The 26,458-nt window shown below is 40.1% G+C and overlaps 1 non-coding gene across 1 annotated transcript; it reads right to left on the bottom strand.

Annotated features, from left to right (window-relative positions):
* Positions 1 to 17,485: 17,485 nt before the first annotated feature.
* LOC125912017 (U6atac minor spliceosomal RNA) lies at positions 17,486 to 17,610 on the bottom strand. Its single transcript, XR_007454585.1, has one exon. It is a non-coding gene; the product is annotated as a U6atac minor spliceosomal RNA (small nuclear RNA).
* Between the last annotated feature and the right edge of the window lie 8,848 nt (positions 17,611 to 26,458).

Below are 26,458 nucleotides of genomic sequence, written 5' to 3'. Positions count from 1 at the left end.
CTCCTTTCCCTGCCTCCCCTTTGTCCAGTTCAACTTGACAGAGTCATTTGGGTTCCCTTCCCCTCCCAGACAAGGGTTATTGGGTCTCACTAGGAGTCAGGGATTGACAGCATTCCTCATCCCGTCTAACTCCAAATTGAAGAGACTAAACTCTTGGTGAGTAAAGCCAAGAAGTCAAGGGTTTGCTTCTTTCTTTCATCTGGGCCCTACTCAGGTGTTACCCCAGAGATGACAGACTGAGGACACCAGGGCACGATCACCCTCACTCCGGCCTGCTTGTAGAGCACAGGTCCCAACTGGGCAGGGCAAACCAAGAACACCAGAGGCAACTGTCCCACCTAGTACTCAGAACAGTGGCTCAGAGGGTTTGCCCTGTAAGAGATGTAGTCTATAAGAAAAGAGAGCTCAGAAGCTCTCCCCAAAGGAACTGAGATTATCTGAAACGGAATCCGTGGAAGTTCAAGATAAGGGCACTCTCAAAAACAATCGCTCCCCTTAACTAAGAGCAAGAAGTGAAACCACAGGCCAGCTATTTTACTAGAGAGAACCAGAAGAAGAAGTAGCTAAGAAGAGCCCTCGTGGGATGAGAACAAAACTCAAAACTGGTCTCAAAAATTATGCTTGCCTAAATTTAATTGGATCAGACTGCTGAGCAATTGATACTCCAGGGCATTGTTAAAAGCAATAGAGCCATCAGCTGGTAAAATAGTAAAGCCAAACAGACGGGGTGTAATATCAAATAAAGCAGGCAGCTCAAAAGAAAGATCAGAGAAAGACACAGTGAAAGAGAGACCTGTTAAGACCAATGTCATCCTAGGTGACTATCCACAGGCCCAAGGCTATGTATCCCTGAGGAGTGACACCAAAGCGTTCACACGGTAATGGGAAACAGATTTCACTAAAACGACCTAGCCTAATCAAAAAAACAAATTAAAAAAATCAAACAACAACAAAACGAGCCCGGGAGAGTGAGGAGGGGACCAGCATCCGGAGTTCTGAGCTTCTTAAGATGCAGAGAATCTTTGCTCACATTTCAATACCCCTCAGAGATTCTGGTACAGCAGTGTGCACACAGTAAGACCCAATAAATGTCAGCCGGATGAGTAAGTATAGGCAATGCCACTTGACGTGACCAAGGGCTATGTGGCTTGGTACGGACATATCAGATTTTAATGACATTTATACCTATGGATGATGTAACGAGATAGCTGTCCGATATAATCTGACAGTAATTTATATACAAACATGTGACACAATCTTAAAGTTACTAAAAAAAAAATAACCAAAAAGCTAAATATCTTGGAATTTTTCAATAATACTAATTTGGGGTCTTCAGCTTGGATTAGTAATGCACATCTCTTATGCCTCAAATAAATGTAGCCCTACCATGAAGAAATCGTTCCTTTTATGACCTTCTGATGCAATTCTCCTAATATTTTATAAGGGTAGGGATCTACCAGAGTGTTGAATAATGTACTCACTGCTCTAAGAGCCGGTGGATTTGGGCTTTAGACCCTTGTTACTAATTTACTCCGTAGCCCTGAACAATCCCTTCTCTCCACTGCTATTTTTTTCTTCTCGCTTGAAAAGTGAGAGGGCTGGGCAATATATCTTCTTAGGTTTATTCCAGCAACTGGGTGTGGCGACATCACAAAAGGAAGCTTAGCTACTTACTCTGGTAGAATAAGGGAACACTAGCACATTCTTTTGGCTCAGCATGTGGTGTAAAGAACTCTCTCCAGTTGATATTGTACTTTTACCGGTACACTCTGGCAAATACATATTGTGAGTGTGCTTCCAATGTCAAAGGATGCCAATGTCAATGTGTTTCTTCACCGGATTGTCATCTAGTACAGCACTTTAAAAATCAGGATAGCAATGGTGAATCAGCTCCTTTGGAATTCATATTCAGTCCAATTACACACTTGAGCCACGGTCTCGAATTAGACCCTGAACTGACTCAGCAGCCCCCTGGAGAAACTCTGTGTTGCTCAGGGTGGTAGTGGGGACTGGGAATGTAGTTATTCATACCACCAAAACTTTAAAATAAATCCAGGGATTTGCCTGCTGCAAAAGATTTCAGCAGAAAATGACACCAAGGCCTTGGGGTCTTCTTTACTTTTTTTTTTTTTCCTCTTTGTTTTTGCTTGTGATTTTTGCATATTAAATCTTTAGAAGAGATATGTGGGGCATTAGGTAATAAAACAGCGACAGTAAGGCTGGAAATGCATAGCCAGAAGTGAAAAATCAAAACAGCTTTTGTTAACCAATTAGAGATGACAAGTAAAGGAGAAAGATGAGTGTGATTCTGAAGAGTATAGCATGGGGAAAAGTGTAGATCATAAAACCACCAATGGAAAACGAAAGTTTGGAGGGCAGAACCTATTTTTGGATACTTACCTCCAGTTATGTTGAATTTGGGTTGTTTCTGAGATGTTCAGGTGAGTGTATCCAACGAGTACCTAGAAATAAGCCTACAGTACAGAGATGGTGGTCATTGGCATACAGATGTGGCTGAAGCCATGAGGTATGGATGAATGATCCAGTAAAGGCAGTTGGCAAGAAGGGACCAGGCTTTCACACAGACCTGTGGAAAATGCCGCCATGAAGTGCCAGGTGGTGGAGAGCAAAAGTCCAGGAGTAAGACAAAGAATTAATGATCACAGAGGCAGGAAAACAAGGAGAAGAATAATGTTCTTGAAGCCATGGAGAAAATAGCTAGGTTTCAGAAGCTGGCTGGGGGTATGAATTCGGTCAGCTCTGCTAAAAGCTAAGTAATATAAGCAGTGAAAACATCTCAGTGGGTTTGGCAAGCGATTTCCGCAGAATGGTGAGATAGCCAGAGAGTAACCAGGTAGCAGAGACTTTTTATTAGTTCTTAAGTTTGATGATCAAGAGAAGGAGGAACATATTTTTTTTGTTTTGATACATGCTTTTAAAAGAAGATTTGGAGTAACATCAATACGTGTAAGAATGGAGAAGTACAGGGGTGCCTGGGTGGCTCTGTCACGGTTAAGCATCTGACTTCGGCTCAGGTCATGATCTCACGATTCGTGAGTTCAAATCTCACATTGGGCTCTGTGCTGACAGCTCAGAGCCTGGAGCCTGCTTCGGATTCTGTGTCTCCCTCTGTCTCTGGCCCTCCCCTTCTCATGCTCTGTCGTGCTCTCTCTCTCTCAAAAATAAATAAACATTAAAATTTTTTGAAAGAATCGGAAAGTATATTCAAGTATAGAGGAATGCAGTGGGCAATAGCACTCTTATCAAGAATGATGACCATTTGTTCTCTTTTAAGACAAAGCAACTCTGAAAGAATACGATACTGAAGTAATAGACAAACTAGCTGTCAGTGCTAAAGTAAGGGATGTAAGAAACGACGATGAGTTTCGCAGGAATTCATCTGAAAGAAAGGATGCGATACTTTTTTCCTGAATTGTCACGAATAAGCAATGCTTGAAAGTTGAAATGACTGTTTTGTATGAACATAGTTGGACTAAAAACGTCGGCAAGAATACTGGAGGCAGCAGGCTGGGGCTCCAGGGTAGGCTAGGGCGAGGAAACAGCATGCGCAAAGGGACATTGATGTTTGGAGAATGGCAAGTATTCCAATGAACTTGGGGAAAGGGTGGTGACAGGGAGTCAGGGTTGATCAGGAGCCAAATCTGGACAGGCCAAATGGTGGCGGGTCTTGAACTGGATGCTTGAGACCAAATACGCCTATTGGGTTAACTTTTATCTTTTGGACTGTTCTGTTTTGGTTGGGTATTCATGAAGTAAATTGTTTACTTATCAGAACAACACTTTCAACAGAAACATATACATATGATATATATCATATATATATCATATATGATGATATATATATCATATCATATATATGATACATATATATATCATATATATGATATATATATGATATATATCATATATATCATATGTATATGCATACATGAATATATACACACACACATGAATAAAGGAAATAAGTTGGCATAATTCATGTCCACTGTCCTTTAACTTCTAGGTTGGTTAAGACTTTATTTTCCAAATGATCTTCTGAGAGTAAGGCCACAGAAGATGGCATTGTGTATTTGTGGAGCATAGTAAAAATCTGGACAAGCTAATTTGGGTAATGAAGAAGGGGGTTCTAGTAATGTACTTACTTGGTCCTTCACTAAAAAAAAAAATCAGGAGACCTTCAACCCAGGGCCCATATTCCCATTTGGCACTGAGATGAGTTGACGTGTCTGTTCTTTCTAGTTTGTGGGGGAAAGGGTGGAAGGAAATAACCTGGGTACCAAGAGTAGATCCACTAGGTATTAGAATTAGGGTACTGTTCTTTCTTGATGCTTTCCAGTTATCTGTTACCTAATTGCATTATATTTGATAAAAGAAAGAAAATTCGTTATCGATAAATGTAATATATCTCAATCTAGAAATTGGTTGCCTGGGATGTTCCAGTGGTACTGGATTCTATGTGTCTTAGAAGCAGCAGCCATAAATTAGTTGACCTTGACCCACAGGTAGGTATTTTGAACTGTTTTTGACTGTCCGATGAACTTTCATTTTCAGTCGTTCCTCCCAGTGCATTTGGCCATTGATGGGAGTAAGGGGTGGGCTGGGATCCCTGTTACTTGGGACAAGTGGAGGTGGTGCTCTCCTTCCATGCCTGTGCAGTGGTGAGGGACAGCTCAAGTTGAAACACATGAATAGGCACTACCTCAGGAGAGACTAGGGGTTAAAGCTTGAGAAACTTTAGAGCAGCAATGGCAACGAGGTGTCACTTCGCCCCTCACCCACCACCTCCAGCCAGGAGAGACTGGCAACATCTGGAGGCCTGTTTGGTTGTTACAACTGGAGAGTGGATGCTTCTGGCATCTACTGGGTGGAGGTCAGGGATGCTGCTACATACCCTGCAATGCACAGGAAAGCCCCCCTTCCCCCAGCAACAAAGAATCATCCAGCCTAATCCAAGAACAGGGCCAATCCTGCTTTTGAAGAATTCATCCCTAGGTGCCTAATAAAACTGCTTGAGCCCCTGCTGACTTAGGCTGTCTGGTGAATGGTGGTATTAAACCAAACCCGAGGCAGAATTTAGCCTTCATACCTTTCTGATTCAATATCACCATTACAGACTTTATGGACCAGCCAATGTTCCCAGTACTGTCTGAAATGTAAAGTGAGGGCTGTCTCTGGTCTTAATAAGAGTGTAATATTCAAGTACAGAAGAGAAGAAATTCTTTTTTTAGCACTTTCCTAATAGACCTCTAGGTTGAACTTGTCTCATTAGAAAAGAGGGGAATAGAATTCAGAGGCTGTGAATTAAAAACCAGACATCCTACAGCAGTCATTGGCCTGACCCACTTTTTAAATTTCTTCTTCTCATTATTTACTCATTTAAAAAAAAAAAAGACTGAGACTCTAAATTGTAAAAAAAAAAAAAAAATGCTATTACTTCTAACTAGTTTTCCTGGGATTTTAGAAGAACTGATTAAGAAAGACATGTTGATCCAAATAAATAATTCCACTAAGAAGAAATAGAAATTATGTAGTCAATATCCTTGAAGCTGAAAGGTATTTAATGAGAAACATTGTGTATTATTGTTGGTCTTTCTTGATTGATAGGCTTTCCACTCAGAGGAACATTGCTATAATAGCAGGAATCGTGTGAAATTTGAAACTCAAAGCTATTCTGAGCTATTTTAATAAGGCATCCTTCTGTCAAAATGAATTAAAAAAAAAAAAACAGTTCAGAAATGGTTACGAACACCCAGGTTTTAAAGTACACTCAGGTCCATTCATACGACTGTACTTTTAGTGGCAAAAATATCAAGATACATAAAATACTCCATTTTGTATATGAAACTCAGGTTAACACGCTTAAATAAAAAATCTCTTGATTTGGCCAGGGGGCGGTGAGGGACATGGAGATCACCGTATAAGCACATTTACCAGAAGACCCCATCCTCATCTGCAAACCAAAGCCTCTTTTCTACTTACACACCCTCTCTGCTTTGACTGAGCATCTCACCTCCCTGAGGATAACCACGAAGGCCCTCAAATCTCTTACCTCTCAACCTGCCCTTGGCAACAACTCCAACTTAAACACCCAACTGCCAACTTGACATTTCCACTTGCATAACTAGAAGACATTCTTTTCCATAGCACTATCCTTCTCCTCCCACTTCCGAAGTTCCCCTCTCCTCAGTCTTTCCCCCCCACAGTGAGTGAAACTTCCATCCATCCGGAAGATTAAGCCCAAACAACAGGACTTATTCTTGATTTTTCGCTTTCCTTCATTCAATTGACTAACCTGTCCTGCTTAATATATATTATGTGTAATTTTTGGAGCCTATTTTTTATGCATAATTATACTGTGAGTCTTTATTTCCATGTGCTGAAATATTTTTTGCAAACCTGGTCTCCAAAGAATGCATTAATCTTCATGGTATAAATACCCAACATGTATTTAACCATTCCTGTACTGTGGGGTACGCGAGATCTTTCTATGTTTCGCCGTCATATGCTGTTAAGTTCACTGAATACTTAATAATGTTTACTCTGTGCAGGCACCGTTCTAGAACTTTAGAAATGTTAATGCATTTAGTCCTTACAATCCATGAGATAAATACTATTAGCACCTCCGTTTGACAGATGAGAAATATGAGCCACAGACTAAACAATTTGTTAGAGATTAGGTAGCTAGAAAAGGGAGGTGGTATTCAAATCGAAGCAGCCTGACTCCAGACCCCACATTCTAAGTCAGTCTGCTGAGCTGCCGCAGGGATGTCACTTTGGCACATCAACCATATTTTACATCAGTCTGCATGCAACTGCGGCTATTTCTTTAGAAAACACTTCTAGGGGCGCCTGGGTGGCGCAGTCGGTTGAGCGTCCGACTTCAGCCAGGTCACGATCTCGCGGTCCGTGAGTTCGAGCCCCGCGTCAGGCTCTGGGCTGACGGCTCGGAGCCTGGAGCCTGTTTCCGATTCTGTGTCTCCCTCTCTCTCTGCCCCTCCCCCGTTCATGCTCTGTCTCTCTCTGTCCCAAAAATAAATAAAAAATGTTGAAAAAAAATTTTTTTTAAAAAAAGAAAACACTTCTAAAAGTGAATGAATAGTCATGAATATTTAAAATGTTTTGGATAGCACATATTACAAAATTTTTCTCCAGAAATATTATACTTTGTCAGTTTCCACTCCTTATGTAGGTTGTTGAGTGTCTTCTTAACTGTGTTTACATCAACACTGGATGTAACCATTTTTATTTTATTTTATTTTATTTTATTTTATTTTATTTTATATCATTTTATTTCATTTTATTTTGTAAATATTTTTAAAAATGTTAAGTTTATTAGAAACAATTTCTGTAATAGTTATAGTGGATTCTCTTTGATAATCAGAGAGGTTGACTTCTTTTCATGTCTATATTAACAATCGTATTATTCAATGAATTTCTTATGTTCGGCTTTTCTCCAACTTTGTTATTGGAAATTTTACTTTTTCATAATGAATTGTGGCAACTCTTAATGCACTGAGATTAATACTGTGAGGCTTTCATATATACATATATGCATAGAGTTGTTACTTGGCTTTTCATTTTGTTTCTATTGTTTACTGAAGTGTAAACATTGAAACATTGGTGTCTACAGTTGTATCAAGCTTAAATAGTCCTACAAATAGCCATCTAGATTTCCCTCTTAATTCCTACTCATGCTATGAATTATTGGAAGTCTCATTCCACTTACTTAGTAATGCTTAGATATACATTGCAATTTCTTGAGCCAATAAAGAAAGTCAATAATCTTAATTTTTATTATGCAGCATTTTTCCCGCAACATAAGTGATACAACACAAACTCAAGTTTCAAGGAAAATAAACTTGTAAAAACTTCCTCTTAGTTTCAAGATGCACGGCATTGATACATGTGTGGGCTGGGTCTAAAGTCTACACCCATATTACTACTGTGTTATTTCGCCACACACTGTAGGTATAGTCCTTAAGCTCTATCAAAAGCTCCATCTCTGTTTTGTTTATCACATTTCTAGGTTTCAGCTTCTTGCATGTGTCCTCCCGCATGTTAAGCCACCTAATTGCTTTGGTGGGAGACTTTTCTCCACCATCCCTCTGTGTCATGCTTCACCAAAAAGCATTCTAAGTTATTGGCTTCCAGAGACTTGGCAAAATTTAATGGAACTTTTATTTCACCAAGAGTCAAAGTTCTCTCTGGGACTGGTGGATTTTGCAAGGGGCCTCAGGAGCTACTGCTCAGGGCAGGGTGCGTCCACACAGATCAGATTTGCTAGCGCTGCCTTGCCTTACCTGTTTTATCTAAGGTTGGGTTAAGAAGCAAGCCTCCAGAAAGTTCTTCTGGATCAATCAAGGTGGGGGTACTAAAACTCCTAGAAATATATCAAGATGGAAGAACTTTTCTTGAAGAGCAGTCCTGCATGAAGCTGGAAGGAATATTCTACCACGGGTGCAAGCTGAGAGCTCCCTCACGTGTGCAACTCAACCCTGACGGTACTTAAGCTGCCTCCTGAGAAGAGTGTTGGTGCGCTTAAATACAGGGCTTTCATTTTGCTCAGTCTGGCTGATTTCTTCCATCAGCACTGGATTTTTCACTTTTATGGGGGCAACATTTAACTTCTTGAAAACTGTTGCATAAATATTGAAGGAAAATTATTGTGCAGTGGGTACCAAATGAGGAACCTGAACAAGAGTTTCTGCAGCTCTGGGTTCAATCCTCATTATAAATATTTAAGCCCTGCACCGAAGTATGTAAAGATAGAGGGGCATTGTGTCTGCAATGCAGTCTCAAAAATTTTAGAAAAAAAATCCTATATGTATACATGCACACAGATGCATACACACACACAAAGGAAAGGATGAGCAAACGTAGTGAAACGTTAGCATATGGGGAATCTGGGAATTCTAGGAATTCTTGAAATTTTTCTGTATGTCTAAAATTAAATAATTTTTTTAAAAGTTCCAAACTTGATTTTTAAAAAATTTTTTTTAACGTTTATTTATTTTTGAGACAGAGAGAGACAGAGCATGAACAGGTGAGGAGCAGAGAGAGAGGGAGACACAGAATCTGAAACAGGTTCCAGGCTCTGAGCTGTCAGCACAGAGCCCGACGCGGGGCTCGAACTCACAGACCGTGAGATCATGACCTGAGCCGAAGTCGGACGCTTAACCGACCGAGCCACCCAGGCGCCCCCAAACTTGATTTTTTAAGGAAAAAACACATGAAAAGTTGCTTGAAAAGTTGGTAAATATCTGGACTAGATAATGTAAAATGTCCCTTCATAGATCTATAATTATATTTTTCTTTGATCATGTGAGTCTAGATTTTTCTGTAGATCACCGTATCAAGTGGGTGTTTGTCTTTTCCTTAATTTATTTTTGTTTAATTTTAGAATAGATTCAATATAGAAATATTTGGAGAAATAATATAGAATAAAGAGCTGTCATCTGAGATATCGTTTTGTCATTGTTGCCACTGGGTTGCATTGACATCAGAGACCCACCGGACACCTGCCAAATATCTTCTTAGTTTTGCAATATCATGTGTGGAATGTTGAAGCCTGCCTAAGAACTTAATTTATTTAAAAATTTAAGGCGAATGTAACACATTTTCAAATACTGTGATTCATCAATTAAAATGCATGCTAGAGGGTATAATTTATTTGGAGGGTGATAGCCAAGTCTTAAAATGATCAGTAAGGAAAGAGTCTGACAGTAGCTATAAATAGAAATAATGTGAATTGTCAAGGTAATTTTAATGAAGCATTAAATCAAAAGAGGATTCCTGATATAAAAAAAATTAAATTTGAGTAAATAGCACAGGGTAATAGTGGATTAGAAAGCAACTAAATTAGTTTTTAATTAAAAAAAGTCAGGAGTCCTGAAAAGTCCAATCCCTACCCTTTGTGTTAAGAACCTCTATTAAGATAATGACTCAGCTGTTGGGTTTAGAAATTGGCTTCCATTTCCATTATTCTTTTCCACATTTCCTTCTCTTAAATAATCAGGTTAAAAAAAAAAAAACACCCTGGAAGTTAATGTTAGTGTAAGGGTTTTTTTTTTTTTTTGTTTGTTTGTTTTTCCAGACTGGCAAATTAGGAAGAGAATGAAATTATGTAATTTGAAAGGATAAGTCTCTTTGGAAAAACATAAGCATGTTGTTTATATTTGATAGCTTATCGAAAATTTTTGAGGGTAACTTGTAGGGCACTTCTGGAGCCAGACTTCTGGGCAAGCTGTTGGTGTTTGGCACGCCTACTGTATTTCTGACTGCCTCAAATTACTTCTCATTTAGACTCTTCATTTTAGTTGGGAAATGAATGTAGCTCTCTATTGAAATAATGACAAAAAAAAAAACAAAAAAACAACAACCCTCATTGCTTAAGGGTTGAGAACAAACACAGCCATCCTGACCCAAGTGCACAATGGGTCTCCAAGCCTGATGGCTCCTGATGGCTCTCCAAGCCTGAGTTTGTCATTCAATAAAAATTTTACGTGGCCATCTTGAATTCAGAAGACATTGGCTCACAAAATTCTTAGTCCTCAGGACTGCATGTTCAGACACTTTTAGTTGAGTAGAATGGATACCAAGCCAATCTAATTGGAATGGAAAGAGTTGGCTATTAATTTTGATCGGGAAGAAATGAGTTAAAGGAGCGATGATTAACATAGAGTCATGAACAGAGTACGAAGCAACAAAATATAAGCCAACTTCGCTACAGGCTCCTCAGATTCTGTTGTGATTATTGGAAAAGAGATTTCGATCTGGGGTGATTTTATTACACTACATTTTTAAATGAAACTTGAATGAGGATAATATTTTAAAATACAGTCGTTTTTCCTTTAAATTCAACTTTCACTTTCATCCTGCTATGGAGAATTTGTTTTTGAAAAGCAATTAAGTACTGTTTCCCTGACCACTTTCTGGTCAGGAATCTCTTTTTTTTTTTTTTTTTTTTAACGTTTATTTATTTTTGAGACAGGGAGAGACAGAGCGTGAACAGGGGAGGGTCAGAGAGAGGAAGACACAGAATCTGAAGCAGGCTCCAGGCTCTGAGCCGTCAGCCCAGAGCCCGACGCGGGGCTCGAACTCACGGACCGCGAGATCATGACCTGAGCCGAAGTCGGCCGCTTAACTGACTGAGCCACCCAGGCGCCCCTCTGGTCAGGAATCTCCATAGTTCACCTCTGTTTCTCCTCTAGATCATCACCTCCCTTCAGCAATGTCTAACTCTGGACTGTGTTTCTTCTTCCTTCCCTAGAAATGTGTGCCAAGTCGGAAAGAGAGAAAGGACTCGGACATTAAGAAAAAAGGAGTAGACGATTCTTTTGAGAGATAAGGGCTACTTTGCTATAGGGATTTTGACATTTCTTTTAGGTTTAGAGTCATGGACAATTTTTATAAACATTGTGGGGAAACAAATCTTCCAGTATGCCTTTTATTTGTGTTTAGGTTTTTCTCCTTTTGGAAAGAATAGAAAGAACTGTAAAGGAACGATGATTCAGCTCAACTTTACTGATGTCATCGGACACTATAAAGGGACAATTAATTAGGAAAGGAAGTCATATGGTTTTAAGCCCAAATTTGAGTCCATTGGGGTTCGTGGGGAGTGTGAGGAGAGTTCTCTTCGCTTAGGGAGAGCCAAGGGTAATCTTAAATCTGGTTATAAATTTAGCATTTCTTTTTTTTGAAGTTTACTTATTTTGAGAGAGAGAGCAAATGGGAAATGGTAGAGAAGGAGAGAGAGAGTGAGAGAGAGAGAGAGAGAGAGAGAGAGAGAGAGAGAATCTCAAGCAGGCTTTGTACCACCAGCACAAAGCCTGATGCAGAGCTCAAACTCATGAACTACGAGATCATGACCTGAGCCGAAGTCGGACACTTAACCGACTGAGCCACCCAGGCGGCCCTAAGTGGGAGACTTCTTAAACAGGAGCTGCTTGGATGACAACTTTTTCCAGAATGTAGCTGGATAGCTTTTACCCTCCACTTCTCTCCCTTTCACGATGTGATTAGAGATCTGTATCCATAAATGCCTGTATTTCCTAACTCATCTCAGAAGTGAATTTGCAAAGGACGGATCACTGTCAAATTATTTGCCACGTAACCCTTTCTGTTTTCCCCAAAGATTTTTAGACACCAACTGGTTTTCTGGATAATGGATTAAAAGTCCTAAAAGCAGTGGAATCAAAATCATTAGCCTAAACAAAGAGATGGAAATAAGTGTGTTGAACGGACTCGGCTTTCCTTGTGCTACGAGACTCTATGGTGTGAAATGTTTCACATCCTCTGTCTGCCAGTTCTGGTGCTGCCCGTTTTATATAAAAAGCTTCTTCACCCCATTTTTAGCTTCCTTCTTTTGTGTTTTATTTTTTTTCCCCTTTTAACAGAAATTCTGGCATTCAACTTACCTCCAAGAATAGCTCAAAGCTGAAGTTCACAGTTTAGTCATGAGAATTACATTTCTCTCCACGTTGGAAATACTCTTCCCCAATCTCTGTCATTAAGAGTCCTACAGAGCTAGGTGATTTCAATTACAATGAAACATATCACTTTGTAGAACATAGAGGAGGGAGTATATCTCCTACAGGAAGGAGAATTCATAACACTGATTTTTCGTATCAATAATATGTGCTCCTACTCTACGCCTTAAGAATTTTATGTGTCTATAAGAACATCTCTTCCTTGAAAAAGAAGGTTTTGTATGGAAAGCACAGCTCTAGTATATTAAAATGCATGCCTGTATATTTCCTAGGCTGGAAAGGTTTTCAAATGATGACTATAATTTATAAGAATGGTAGAATACTTTTACATGGATTTTGTGTTGGAAAATACTAACCGGCAGCAGTTATAAAATATATTGGAAAGAATCCAAGAGAGCTCCCTGAATGGTCTTTTATTTCTCATCATACGATCCTATTTCAGAATCTCTTTCTCAGTCATTGTTGAAAATATAAACATCGTTTTTCCTTTTCAGAGAAGTGATCGGGTTAGTTTACCGGTCGAAATGAGCAAAACGGGAGGAGACACATGAGGTCTGCATGTTTTTGTGTTAACGGTCCGTATGAACCAGTGGCGTATTTTCAAAATGATACTTTCCTAACCTTGTATTTAATGAGTTATGAAACTTGCGTCCTTCCCAGGAGCACACCTGCCAGACTCCCTGCTTTCTCAGCCCAGACCCTGAGAGTTGTGTTTACTTACGGAAGCGCAGTTTTCAGACTTGTCTTCCACAAAACCAATCTGGCACGGCGTCCTCTGATTCTGTAACCAGTAGTCTGTGGACTCTAGCAGACTGTTGCTTCGAAGAACCTAAGGGAATCCAGAAAACCTTCTTAGTGTTACAAGGCCAGGTTTTCTAGTTAAACCAGTGGTTCTTTTCTGAAAAACCTGTTTTTCGTGTTTTCTTTACCTCAGAGCATCTGGATGCTGGAAAAAAAAAAACACCTTGCATGATAATAGCACCTCTAGAACATGTAAAATAGTCAACCGGGAGTTGGTTTTAGAGGAATGCAATGGTATTGAAACTGATGCTTCTTCTGTCATCAAGTCCTACATCTGGAAACTTCCATGATGTCCAACATGGGGAAACTTCCAATGACTATTTTGGGGTATGGTTCATTTGGCATTCAGGCTCAAAGTTCATTTTAGAGCTGGTGCTCTTGTACACTCTATGAATATTTTCAATCTTAAAAAATGTACTGTTTTTCCTTTTGGTGAAATATTGCTACTGAAATGATTCTTTTGTATTATCACTTATTTTAATTTTTTTTAATGTTTATTTTTGAAGGGGAGAGAGACAGAGCGCGAGTGGGGGAGGGGCAGAGAGAGGAAGACACAGAATTCGAAGCAGGCTCCAGGCTCTGAGCTGTCAGCACAGAGCCCGAAGCGGGCCTCGAACCCACAAACCGCGAGATCATGACCTGAGCCAAAGTCGGACGCTCAACCAACTGAGCCACCCAGGTGCCCTGAAATGATGATTCTTAAGCTTCAGCTTTGCTAATGTGTCTGTGAAATAGGGCTCAATTTTTCTAGAATACCTAACGTATTATGTTAAGTTTTAAAATTATCAGGAATAATTAAAGTGCCTCGTGATAATCATTTTCCACTTAGAAACAGTACAGTAAAGTGAAACAAATTTGAATAAATGAATTAACAAAACCAAATATGATTTACAAATGACTTGTTTCTGGGCTTGGATTTTAAAGCACGGAAGAAAAATCCTATTTCTGAGACAAGACATTTTGAAGATGCAATCTCATGAATAACCAAACAATTCAATTTCTAATGTGTCTTAACATTGCCCAAACATTCCACGAGATTTTTTCCAACTTACATAAGATTTCCAGTGCTCTCCTGGTGCCCTCTACTTTATTAGGGTGCATGTCTGCTAATATTTGACCTTCACTTAAGCAATAGAACAGATTTAATCAGTTTGGTTAATGCCACAAAAATAGAATGGCACTTCGATTACATTTTATTTGTATAACAAAGGATTGTCTTATGCTATAAAGATAAAAATACATGAATTTTTGTCTCAGTTGTGAGTTAGCCAAATATAATTCTGACACATTTTTCCATAACACCTCTTGTTTTCACCAAGAAATGTTATTTGCTTTTAAATCTTCCCACTCGATGTTTCTTATCATCTAGAGATGACAGATTTCCATCATTCTTTTCTAGAACAGCACAAAAAGACATACTATGGATAAGTAGGTATTTGAATGATGAACTTGGGCTATGACTGTGGACTAAAGTTAGCAACACAGCTTTTCAGTTCTCTTACGGATTTTACCTGAACTGTGGTTCTCAAAGTGTGGGCTGGCCTACCAAGGGAACCCTGAAATCTTCCAGAGAGGCCCACAAACAATTTCCATAATAACAGGAAGACATTACTTGTCCATTTCACTCTCACAGTCTCTTAAATCCTCTGTGGAGTCCTCCAGGGCCCATGTGAGGTGTCACAGCAAGACCGGCCATGTGCCGAAGCTAATGGCAGGGTCTAGGTGCCTTCTGCCAAGTTAGACGTTAAGGCGATGTGCTACAAATGTAAAATGCCATCACTCTTTTCACTAAAAGAGGTGTTTCTTTTGAAACCAATTTAACTTTACATAAAATTTCATATTAATTCCTGTGTTGCTGATTATAACCATTTTTTTGATAAAGATGTGGTATGTTTATGTATATATGTATATATATGCACATATACAATCATCAAAAAGAATGAAACCTCGCCATTTGCAATGACATGGATAAAGCTAGAGAGTATAAGGCTAAGTGAAATAAGCCAGAGAAAGACAAATACCATATAATTTCATTCATATGTGGAATGTAATCATATGTGGAATTTAAGAAACAAAACAAAAGGGTAAAGGGGAAAAAGAGAGCGAGAACCCAAGAAAGAGACTCTTAATTATAGATGACAAACAGATGGTTACCAGAGCAGAGGTGGATGAGGGGATGGGTTAAACAGATGATGAGGATTAAGCAGTGAACTTGTGACGAGCACCAGGTGATGTATGGAAGTGTTAAATCACTATACTCTGCACCTGAAAGCCCTATTACATTGTACCTTCACTGGAACTTAAATAAAAACGTGTAAAAAGATGCATGTTGACATTTAATGTGTTTATTGTTGCTTTAAGGACCTATCATTTTGAAATAAGTAAATAAGTAATCCCCCCGATTTTCTTAGCTTTAATTGGTAATTTGAAAAAAGTAAAACGTCAGAAAGTAAAATCCCTGTAAACAAAAGCTTTGTGAGGTCCCCAGTACTTTTTTTTAGAGCGCAAGGGTATTTTGAGCCCCACCCTTCTCCCAAATTGAGAACCGCTGATCTAGATTCACTTTATTTAAAGTAGAAAACGTCTCTTGCTCCAGCCCCCTCCTCACTGCCATCCACTTTTACTTCCATCACGGGACAGAGCTGAAGAGCACCTCTATGAGTGGGTCTGAGTTGACATCCTAGCTTAGCCATTGGTGGCAGAATGACCTCGGGCAGTTGACCTCAATTCTGAGTTTCAGCTTCCACACCTGTGGGTGGGGAAAATAATACCCACGGGGTGGGATCACGAGTACTGGGGAGAGGACGGCTGTCACACATTGTGGCGCGCAGACGGAAGGTTATCCTCTCAGTACGTGCTTTTCGTTGTTACTATTTGAAGCGCACTACAAACGGAAATCGTAAATTGCATGCCTTCGCTTGAAATTAGTGGATTGAAACCATTTCAGATCTGTGAAGACAAATTCTCTTTAGCAAATGTTCTAATCTAAGGTGTGGTTTTCGTTCTGCATTTTGCGGTATTAATAGGCACAGCTACTATTTTTTATATGCTTAGAATGTGCTAGAAAATGTGCTAAAGTTTTCTCTCTTTTTTTAACCTTTTAATTTAATCCTTATTGCAATGCTACAAGGTCCGAGTTAAAGATAAGGATCTTCAGAGAAATTGTTATTTTGAGGGTGAAGGACCTTGAGGCTCAGAGAGATTTGAGTTTCTTCCCCAAGTTGCTCAGAGCCTCCTGGCTTTTGATTTGGTTTTAAAGACACCAAGGCCTGTGAATGAAATCATTTAATTATGCTGCCTTCCTTAACCATACAGAGTGACTCTAATTTGGGGTATGTCTCTCAAAAGTTACGTGCGTCCATTTTTCGTGGGAATGTAACTACATCTTCTTATGGACTTCCATTTTAAAGCTCTTTTCCATGAATGAAACTCTCAGGTGACATTTTTCTTCAAGGAGAAGAAACATTTTATGATGTAAATTATAACAGTTAAATTAATCCACTTGGCCTGTATTATCAGTATTTTTTCTTTTTCTTTTTCTTTCAATATATGAAATTTATTGTCAAATTGGTTTCCATACAACACCCAGTGCTCATCCCAAAAGGTGCCCTCCTCAATACCCATCACCCACCCTCCGCCCCCCACCCTCCATCAACCCTCAGTTTGTTCTCAGTTTTTAAGAGTCTCTTATGCTTTGGCTCTCTCCCACTCTAACCTCTTTTTTTTTTTTCCTTCCCCTCCCCCATGGGTTTCTGTTAAGTTTCTCAGGATCCACATAAGAGTGAAAACATACGGTATTTGTCTTTCTCTGTATGGCTTATTTCACTTAGTATCACACTCTCCAGTTCCATCCACGTTGCTACAAAAGGCCATATTTCATTCTTTCTCATTGCCACGTAGTATTCCATTGTGTATATAAACCACAATTTCTTTATCCATTCATCCGTTGATGGACATTTAGGCTCTTTCCATAATTTGGCTATTGTTGACAGTGCCGCTATAAACATTGGGGTACAAGTGCCCCTATGCATCAGTACTCCTGTGTCCCTTGGGTAAATTCCTAGCAGTGCTATTGCTGGGTCATAGGGTAGGTCTATTTTTAATTTTCTGAGGAAGCTCCACACTGTTTTCCACGGTGGCTGCACCAATTTGCATTCCCACCAACAGTGCAAGAGGAAAAACGTTGGTTAGATGCCATGAAGTAGGTGGCAATGCCTTAACCATATGCGTGTTGTCAGGCCCGAGGGCCTCTTCCATCCTTGTCAAGGGGAGTGTAACCTTCTCTCCTTTCATACAACACAGTATTTTAATTTTTCAAAGGAAAGCATACTTTTACATCTATTTGTGTTAACGCTGAAAGAAATCCCTATTGTCAGCTTCTACTGCCCCTTGCCTGTGCTCTTTAAAATGTGGAACACCCATCAGTAAATCAGAGCCTTTGTTCACTCCGCACCATAACAATGTTAGAGATTTAAAAATGGAAGCATCAAATGAACATACCAGTTAATAATACTTCGCAGTGTAGTTTATTTATTTTTTAAGATTTTTTTTTAACGTTTATTTATTTTTGAGGCAGAGAGAGACAGAGCATGAACGGGGGAGGGTCAGAGAGAGGGAGACACAGAATGTGAAACAGGCTCCAGGCTCTGAGCGGTCAGCACAGAGCCCGACGCAGGGCTCGAACTCACAGACCGCGAGATCGTGACCTGAGCCGAAGTCGGCTGCTTAACCGACTGAGCCACCCAGGCGCCCCCTTTGCAGTGTAGTTTAATAAGTGCTCTGACTACCATCACTTCGAAGCCATTTCAAATCTCACTCCTCAAAAAAGCAGCCACTGGACGTCTTCTACTTTCTGGATATTCAAAGCACAAGGCGTTAGGGTTGCAACAACATAGGTCAAGAAAAGAAAGCAACTGTTACTTATTCTTGTCTAAGGTCAGCCTTAGGAAGAGGACAGACATCAGACACAAATCACTTGAGTCTTTCAGAAAGGTGGTGGCTGGATTGGCATGGTTTCCTGGTGAAACACTGAGAGGCAGAGATGGAGACATCCAAAGGCATCAGCCTGATGCTTTCCACTGCGAGATCCCCACGGCTGTGATAGACGCTGTCTCATGATGGGGCAGATGTTGACGAGAGCTGGCTAACCTGTTAGATTTCTCCTGCATTTAACTTCTCCAACAGAAAAATGAGCCCAGAAAGATCAATCTGTCAAGTCTTCTACTTTAAGGGTGTTTGTACCTATTTTTAAAATAAATAATAACTGAAAATATGCAAAGACCTTATTCTGTCCTATCCCGGGAGTGAAGAAAGTCAACAGCTCTTTGGACCTGCTTACTCAGTGGAAAATGCTAGAAAGACTTCCCCTTTGGTTATTCCATATCCCTTGGACACTGTCTTCTCTATGGTAGAGAAAATGCCAGAAAAAAGAAGTGAGATTTAAAATGAAACCTAAATCTTTCAATGCCTTTGAAGAAATATTTTGAAGAGAGCTTTGTTTAATGAGAGTACTCGTTCACTATATAAACTTAAAATCTGAATTTTATTCATAATTAAAGAAATAGCTCATCTGATAATGTTAATGATTAAAACAAAGTTTCCCCATCTATTTCGTTAATAGACATAATTAGTATCTATAGTATTGAATTATTGACAAAATAATTCTATATTTATTGAGAATGCCCTGGGGTAAGGCCCTAATATATATTATCTGAATTAAACCACTAGACATACAAGGTAGGATTTAAGAGGCCATATATGTAATGTGCTTAAAACAGTACTTGGCCCATAGCAAATTCCCAATAAACATTAGCTATAATAAAACACATATTTTCTCTTTTCCTCGGCTTAGAGGGGTCAATAATTTGCCTAGCTAGAGAAGTAGGATTTGAGCCAGGCTCTCTGACCCCAAAGTCCTCATTAGTCAGTGCTCTACTGCAAGTTGGTAAAATTACGTACTTTCTTGTTCTTATTCTACTGAATCCTTTTCTATACATTTATTCACCTCTCTTTCAGTGACCTCATCTGGGTGGTAAGGAGGTTCAAATCTCACTTCTGAGCCCCCTGTCTGTGTGGTCAAATCACCCACTAGCTCCCAGCCTCAGTTTTTGTAAACAATTAACTCATGCGATCTGAAGGCCTCTTCTTTATTGAACAGCATGTAACTCTTCCCTCCTCCTCCTGTTTTCCCTCTCCCTGCCTCCTTCTCCCCCAAATATATGAAGAGCCAAATAAACAGAATAAAAATTCAGCCTCCAATAAACCACTTAGCATCATAGGTTAGGCAATTTTAACCTGTGAAGAGCTAGATTTGGGTTTAATGGTTTAGTCAAACCATGAGAGACAGAGGAATGCCAGAAGGAAAAATACGTACTTGAAAACGGAATAATTTTGAGGCTTTATGAATATAATCTCCCTGCTGAGAGTCACTTGTTGAGGGGGGAAAGAGAAAAACTCATCAGGTTCCTCCATGGCTCATTTATTTAATCTGCTATTTTTAGTTGCCGATTTACTTATTTCAGAAGAAGATCTACTAATGAATGTGCTGTGTGTTCACAACCTTGAAATAATAATGGCACGTTTTCTCTTAAAATTGCCTGAGTGTCCTCAACAATGAAGAATGATCCTTCTGCATTATTTTTACACTTATTTCTTTATATATAGAGAGAGATCCAAGTTACAGAAACTGAGTTTTGATATGGAAGGAGGAGGGAGAAATAAACTCTTAGTAACCCACACATGGCTACCCAATGCCTTCAGTTATTTATTTATTTATTTATTTATTTATTTATTTATTTATTTCCAAAAGTAATTTAGCTTGGAGAAAGCAGTAGCTTATGGTTGGTTAGTCCCAGAGGTCTAGACACAGAACTGGAATTGTGTGCCATCTTACTGAGCAAACTTGGACAAGCCATCTAACTGCTGTGGGACTGAGTTTCATCTATTATGTGAGGACAACTAGAGCCCCTTCTGAAGGTCATTCCAAGGTTCAAATAAGAAAATGTTTGTTGAGGGCTAATCTCTTCACAGAGTAGGCAACTGATACATCACAGTTATTGTTAAAAGAATGCAGTACAATTTAATTTTTTTTTAATGTTTATTCATTATTGAGAGACAGAAAGTGGTGGGTGGTGGGCAGAAAGAGAAGGAGATACAGAATCTGAAGCAGACTCCAGGCTCTGAGCTGTCAGCACAGAGCCCGATGTGGGGTCTGAACCCACGAACGGTGAGACCATGACCTGAGCCGAAGTTGGATGCTTAACCCGACTGAGCCACTCAAATGCCCCAAGTACGGATTAGACAATGTTTTCTATTGGAACATTGTTTCTGGATCTTTGCATATTTGCCAGTTTTTCATTAGTCATTCTATATGATACATCATTCTTGTTTCCCTCCTAGGTCTCTAATCTCTTTCTATTAATATTCGGTCAGCAAAGGTTCATTGAACTCTTTAGATGGTTGACACTTGGAATATCATAATGAGCAAAAATGGTCTGTGCCCTTTTGGAAATTCAACTATAATAGGGGAGGATAAGCATTCACCGGACTGTGATAAAGAAAGTGGGCGCTTTGATCAATGGCAATCCAGGGCAGGTATCACCCTGGAGGAGTGGGAGCTTCTATCTGGGGAAGGCCTGGCAGGAGACTATGCACCTGACCAGAGTTTGAAAGATACTTCTGAGCGGTCTGGGGATGCTGGGGGAGGCGTGAGAGGGTGGGGAAGAAAGGTCTCTTTTTCTGAATAGCTTTTCCTCCTCTGATAACCTCACTTGGAATAGTCCCTCTAGTTCTGACCTCAGGGTGTTGCTCTTTCCTCCTTCTTCAGTCATTTTCCTCGGAGAGCTCACTAACTCTTGGGGCATTAATTACCACCCAGAGGGATGACACAATGGTCCACAGCTTAAGCTTTGACCTTTCTCTGGAGCTTGGCTTCTCACTTTTCTGTTAGTTATTATTCTTAGATCTCCTGCTGTCACCATAAAACTCTTGGTGTCTAAACCCAAACCCCCGCCTTTCCCAATTCCAGTCCCTACAAGAAACCTGACTCCCTAACTCTCCTGTTTGCAGCTGATGGCAGAACAATTCTCCTAGCTGCCCTGGCTTGGAACATCTATGCCATCTGGCATTTACTTCTTTGTCTGTTTCTTGTCTCATGTTCTGCTAATCATTTTTTCTTTAATTCTCTTCACATGTGACTGCATACCATGGACTAATCTAGTCTCTGAGTAATCCAATAGTGAATTACCCAGAATTGACCTCCATATTTATGGAACTTAAAATATGGCATGGGAGCCAAATAGTAAAAAATGGAGCACTGAAATACACATTAGTTACAAGTTGTGGTGGGTAGTATGGAGAAATTCAACATGGCGAATTGACAGAGCGTAAAGGGGGGTGGGGATGATACTTGAGAAGGGCAGGTAGGGGAGGCTGGGGTCCTAACAATTCATGTTGTAATTGTCTGCTTCTTTTATCCCCCTCACTCCCTCACCCTCTGCTTCTCAAATCTACCCAGCTCACTGAAACCACAACGAAGGATAAGAATGTAAGCTTTCGAGACAGACCTGGTTGCAGTTTCCAATCTTTCCACCAGTTAACTGTGCGGCCCAAGGCAAGTCACTTATCCTCATTGAGACTCAGTTTTGCCATCCATAGGATGAAGTAAACGTTGCCACTCACAATGAGGGATTTTTAATAGACATTAGGAATAGTAAATGTGCCCAGCATCTGATTATTTGAGGTGTTCACAAAAAGGTTTCCATCAGTAAATTGCTGATGTTACGTAATTCTCTTCCAAGACCTTAAGCCTCAATTGATTAATTGAGCCAGGATATATTAGCATTTTACCATCTATCAGACCTATCAGACACTGGGCTAGGCCCTGAGACATAGTAAAGAAAGAAACTATTTGCTGACAGTGAGACCAAAATTTTATGGGCTTGTTGCCAAACTATGGCCTAGCATCCAAGACAGAACCTAACTCAGCTCCTACCTGTTAATCATTTCAGGAATCATTTCATGCAGCTCCGATGTTTAAGATACTGCACTATGCCCACTCGTTTACTAAAGAGCACAGTCTTGATGATGCACATGGTTTCCCTCATATCTTTTCATCTGCTCCTTGAATTTTTTTTAACAATGTTCTTTCCCAACCGTCAAGAACTAATTGAATCCAGGCTTCATTAAGAACTAGTTGCATCCAGGCTCCCCTTCCCATAGCAAGTATTTCTTTCTTCTGGTGAAATCTCTATAATGAAAGCAATATTCCTATCTCAGGGTTTTGGAATGTGCGTGCGTGTCTTTTCCTTCCTTTTATGATACGGGTATAGGAGTATCTTATTCAATTTATCTTCCACACGTATCTCTTGACATACAGTTGGTCCTGCGCACCTGTTTGTTTTTTTTGGCACCAAAATTTTTTTGGTATTTGGTGTAATGGAGATTTATAGTTTTCTTTTCCAATGACTGTGTTTCAGAAAGATTACTTGTGAGTGATTTATTCAGTAGGAATAAAATTTAAAAGTTATATCTAGGCATGTAATGATATTTATATTTCTGCAAGGCTTTTATTTCTCTCAAGGTTTTATGCAAAGGTAATGAAGAATTTTTAATTTTTTTAATGTTTATTTATTTTGAGGGAGAGAGAGTGGGCAGGGGAAGGGCAGAGAGAGACAGAGACACAGAATCTGAAGAAGGCTCCAGGTTCTGTGCTGGCAGCATAGAGCCCAACGCAGGGCTCAAACTCACGAGCCATGAGATCATGACCTGAGCTGAAGTTGGACCCTCAACCCACTGAGCCACCCAGGTGCCCCGGAAGGTAACAAAGAATTATAAATTTGAGCAAGATCTGCATTTTGTAGTCCTATACTATCAAAATATTATCAAATTTCATTTTCTGGTAATTTTAAGTGTAAAGATGTAAAGCAGCACCAAACCTTTTAAGGAGGAAATTTTTACCCGCAAAATGCTGTATTTGCCTAATGCATGAGTGGTGATTAATGATGGAAGGCTCCTTAAAATTAACTGAATAATGTCAACATAAAAAAAGACTCATCTTTGTTCAAAACACAGATTTATCAACCCCTCCAAACAAGTAGACTCAGAGAATTTAAGAGTGCTGGAATAGTAGGACATCAATGCTTTCAGCTGTCTGCAGGCTGGACAGCGCCTGGGGTGGACATTCCTGGCCCAGCACCCCTGGCCCTCTGCTTACTCAAGGGTTTCAAACAAATACCATTTTTAAAATAGCATGTCACAGTATGAAAAACACAGTCCCCAGAAATCATTCTTTCAAATGTGACATACAATTTTCATGAAAGAAAGAAAAAGCAAGACCTATAAAATAAAGGGAGCAAGGGAAGCCCGTTGGAAGAGCCATGGGCATCATGTAGAGAAGAACCTCCAGGCTCCCACTGCTATTCTAGACTCTTTCTAAGAAACCTAATTAAATGTTTCTTGCACAAGAAGACTTTAATGTGATTAGGTCAATCAGATTTGCACAGTAAGTGAGATATGGCAAACAGCTGATTAGTATGAAGGTAGCTACTCAGAGATGCTGTCACCTACGTGCTCCGCAGTATAATCAATGGCATCTCTGCTGCAGATAACGTTTTCTTCATAGAGATATCACGGTCCTATAAGATTCACCCTTTTGGGGGGCGCCTGGGTGGCTCAGTCGGTTACGTGTGCGACTGTGCCTCAGGTCATGGTCCTCTGGCTTGTGAGTTTGAGCCCCGTATCAGGCTCTGCGCTGCCAGCTCAGAGCCTGGAACTTGCTTCAGATTCTGTGTCTCCCTCTCTCTCTGCCCCTCCCCTGCTTGCACTCTGTCTCTGTCTCTCTCTCTCAAACAAATAAACATTACAACATTTTTTTAAAAATAAGCAAAAATAAAAAAGGATTCACCCTTTTTTTGTGTGTAAAGTTCTCTGAGTTTTAAAAAACACACAGAACTGTGTAACCACCATCCCAATCAAGATGTAGAACAACTGTTCAACTCCTTCCCTCTCCCCAAATTCCCTTTTGCTCCTTTTAGTCGAGTGCCTCCTAAGTCCTGGCCCCTGGCAGCCACTGATGTGATTTCTATCCCTAAAATGTTGCCTTTTCTAGAATGTCATGTATGTGGAATCATTTAGCATGTAGCCTGTTGTGACCCGTTCCTTTCACTTGGCATAATTAACGTGTTTGGGATTCATCCATGTTGTCGTGTGTTCAACACTTCTTTTACTATGGAGTGGTGTTCCATTGTATGGATGCATGCAGATTTCTATTCGTTTTTAATTTTTTTTTTAATGTTTGTTTACTTGTGAGAGAGAGGGAGAGACAGAGTTGCCAGTGGGGGAGGGGCAGAGAGAGAGGGAGACACAGAATCGGAAGCGGGCTCCAGGCTCTGAGCTGTCAGCACGGAGCTCAGCTTGAACTCACGAACCGTGAGATCATGACCTGAGCCAAAGTCGGATGCTTAACCAACTGAGCCCCCAGGCGCCCCACATACAGATTAAACACACACACACACACACACACACACATTTACCCGCTGAAGAACATTTGGGTTGGTTCTAGTTTTTGGTAAATACAAATAAGGCTGCTACAAACATAGGCTAACTGGTTTGTCACACTTTAAGGTTTTCTTTTGCTTGGGAGAGATGGATAGGTGGTGTGGCCGCTTTGTAAGAAACTGGTAAACTAGTTTCCACGGTGGATTTGCCACTTTCCATTCCCACCAGCAAGGTATGAGAGTCCGCGTTGCCGCGTACCTGATCAGTACCCGGTGTTGTCAGATTCGCTTCAAACTCATTTTGGACCTTCTACTAGGTTCATAGTGGTATTTCGTCGTGGCTTATCTTCCCTTTAATTTGTAAAGATATGGGGTATTTGTTCCTTTTTAAGATTCTTCTAAAATGAAACTCTTCACTTGGATTCTACGCTGGTGAAGACCTTATTCATAAAACCGTAAAGCATGAATTGGACTATACCGGATGCTAACTCCGATTGCCGTCTCAAAGAGGAGGACAATGTCATCCACAGCAAGTGTCTATTCGCTCACTCATTCATTCAGCAACTACTTGTTGAACACCTGCTGGCTTGGAGGTATTTTTTTTTTTCATCTTGTTTTGTAATTTAAATATAATTTGTTCCTCACAAGATGCTTTTATCCCATGGGAAAGGCAATTAGAAGTATATAGACATGGGAGTTCAGGAGGTGATGGCATAATATCATATTTGTTAAGCTCCCCTGGGGTATGGGCGTAGATCCTTCAACATTTACATCTCTCCATCTCTCTCTGTTCGCTATTTACGTGAAGGGTATAGTACAGTGACCTGAAATGTGACATTATATTAGTATTTGTCTCTCTGTGTCTGATTTAGTCACTTAGCATCATACTGTCATGGAGGTCCGTCCATGTTGTGAATGGCAAGATTTCCTTCTTTTCTACAGCTAAGGAGTATTCCAGTGTGTATATACACCGCATCTTCTTTACCCATCCGTCCATCCGCTGATGGACACTTACGTTGTTTCCATATCTTGGCTGTTGTAAATCATGCTGCAAAGAACACAGAAGGAGAACACTTGCTGTTTTCACTAGGAGCTGCTTAACTAACCGGGCATTCGGTGGTGAACGAGACAAGAATAAAGACACAGTCTTGTTCTCATTCTGTTGGGGAAGGGCAGACCGTAATCAAATAAATTTTATAGACAGAGAAAGAAATGGAAGGACACAATGAAAACTACTGTGAGGATAAATAAAGCCAGAGAAAGGGATCAAGAAGTAAGGGATGCTATTTTGGAAAGTATTTTCTGGCAGGCCTCTCTGAGGGTGACAGTGGGCCGAGATCTGAATGAAATGAGGCGCCAGCCACATATCCTTCTGGGGGAAGAGCATCCCAGGCAGAGAACATCGGCAAAAACAAAGGCTCAAGGCAGGAGTTTGCTGGTTGTACTCAAAGAACAGCAGAGAGACCATAACGGCCGTGCAGAGTAAGCAGCGAGAAAAGTGAAGAGAAAGAAACGTTTTGCTTTTTCGCTGACAAGAAATCCAGTGCTGAGCTTGGCCACACATTCTGTAATGTCTTGAAGCACTCTAAGATTCCACAAAGGTGTTTCATTATATTTTTGGAATGTTTAGTCACTGGCTTAGTAGCGTTTAAG

The sequence above is a fragment of the Panthera uncia genome (genome assembly GCF_023721935.1).
Source record: "Panthera uncia isolate 11264 chromosome C1 unlocalized genomic scaffold, Puncia_PCG_1.0 HiC_scaffold_3, whole genome shotgun sequence".
Classification (NCBI taxonomy): Eukaryota; Metazoa; Chordata; class Mammalia; order Carnivora; family Felidae; genus Panthera; species Panthera uncia.
Note: the sequence above shows the minus strand (reverse complement) of the source record. Positions and strands in the feature narration are given on the sequence as shown.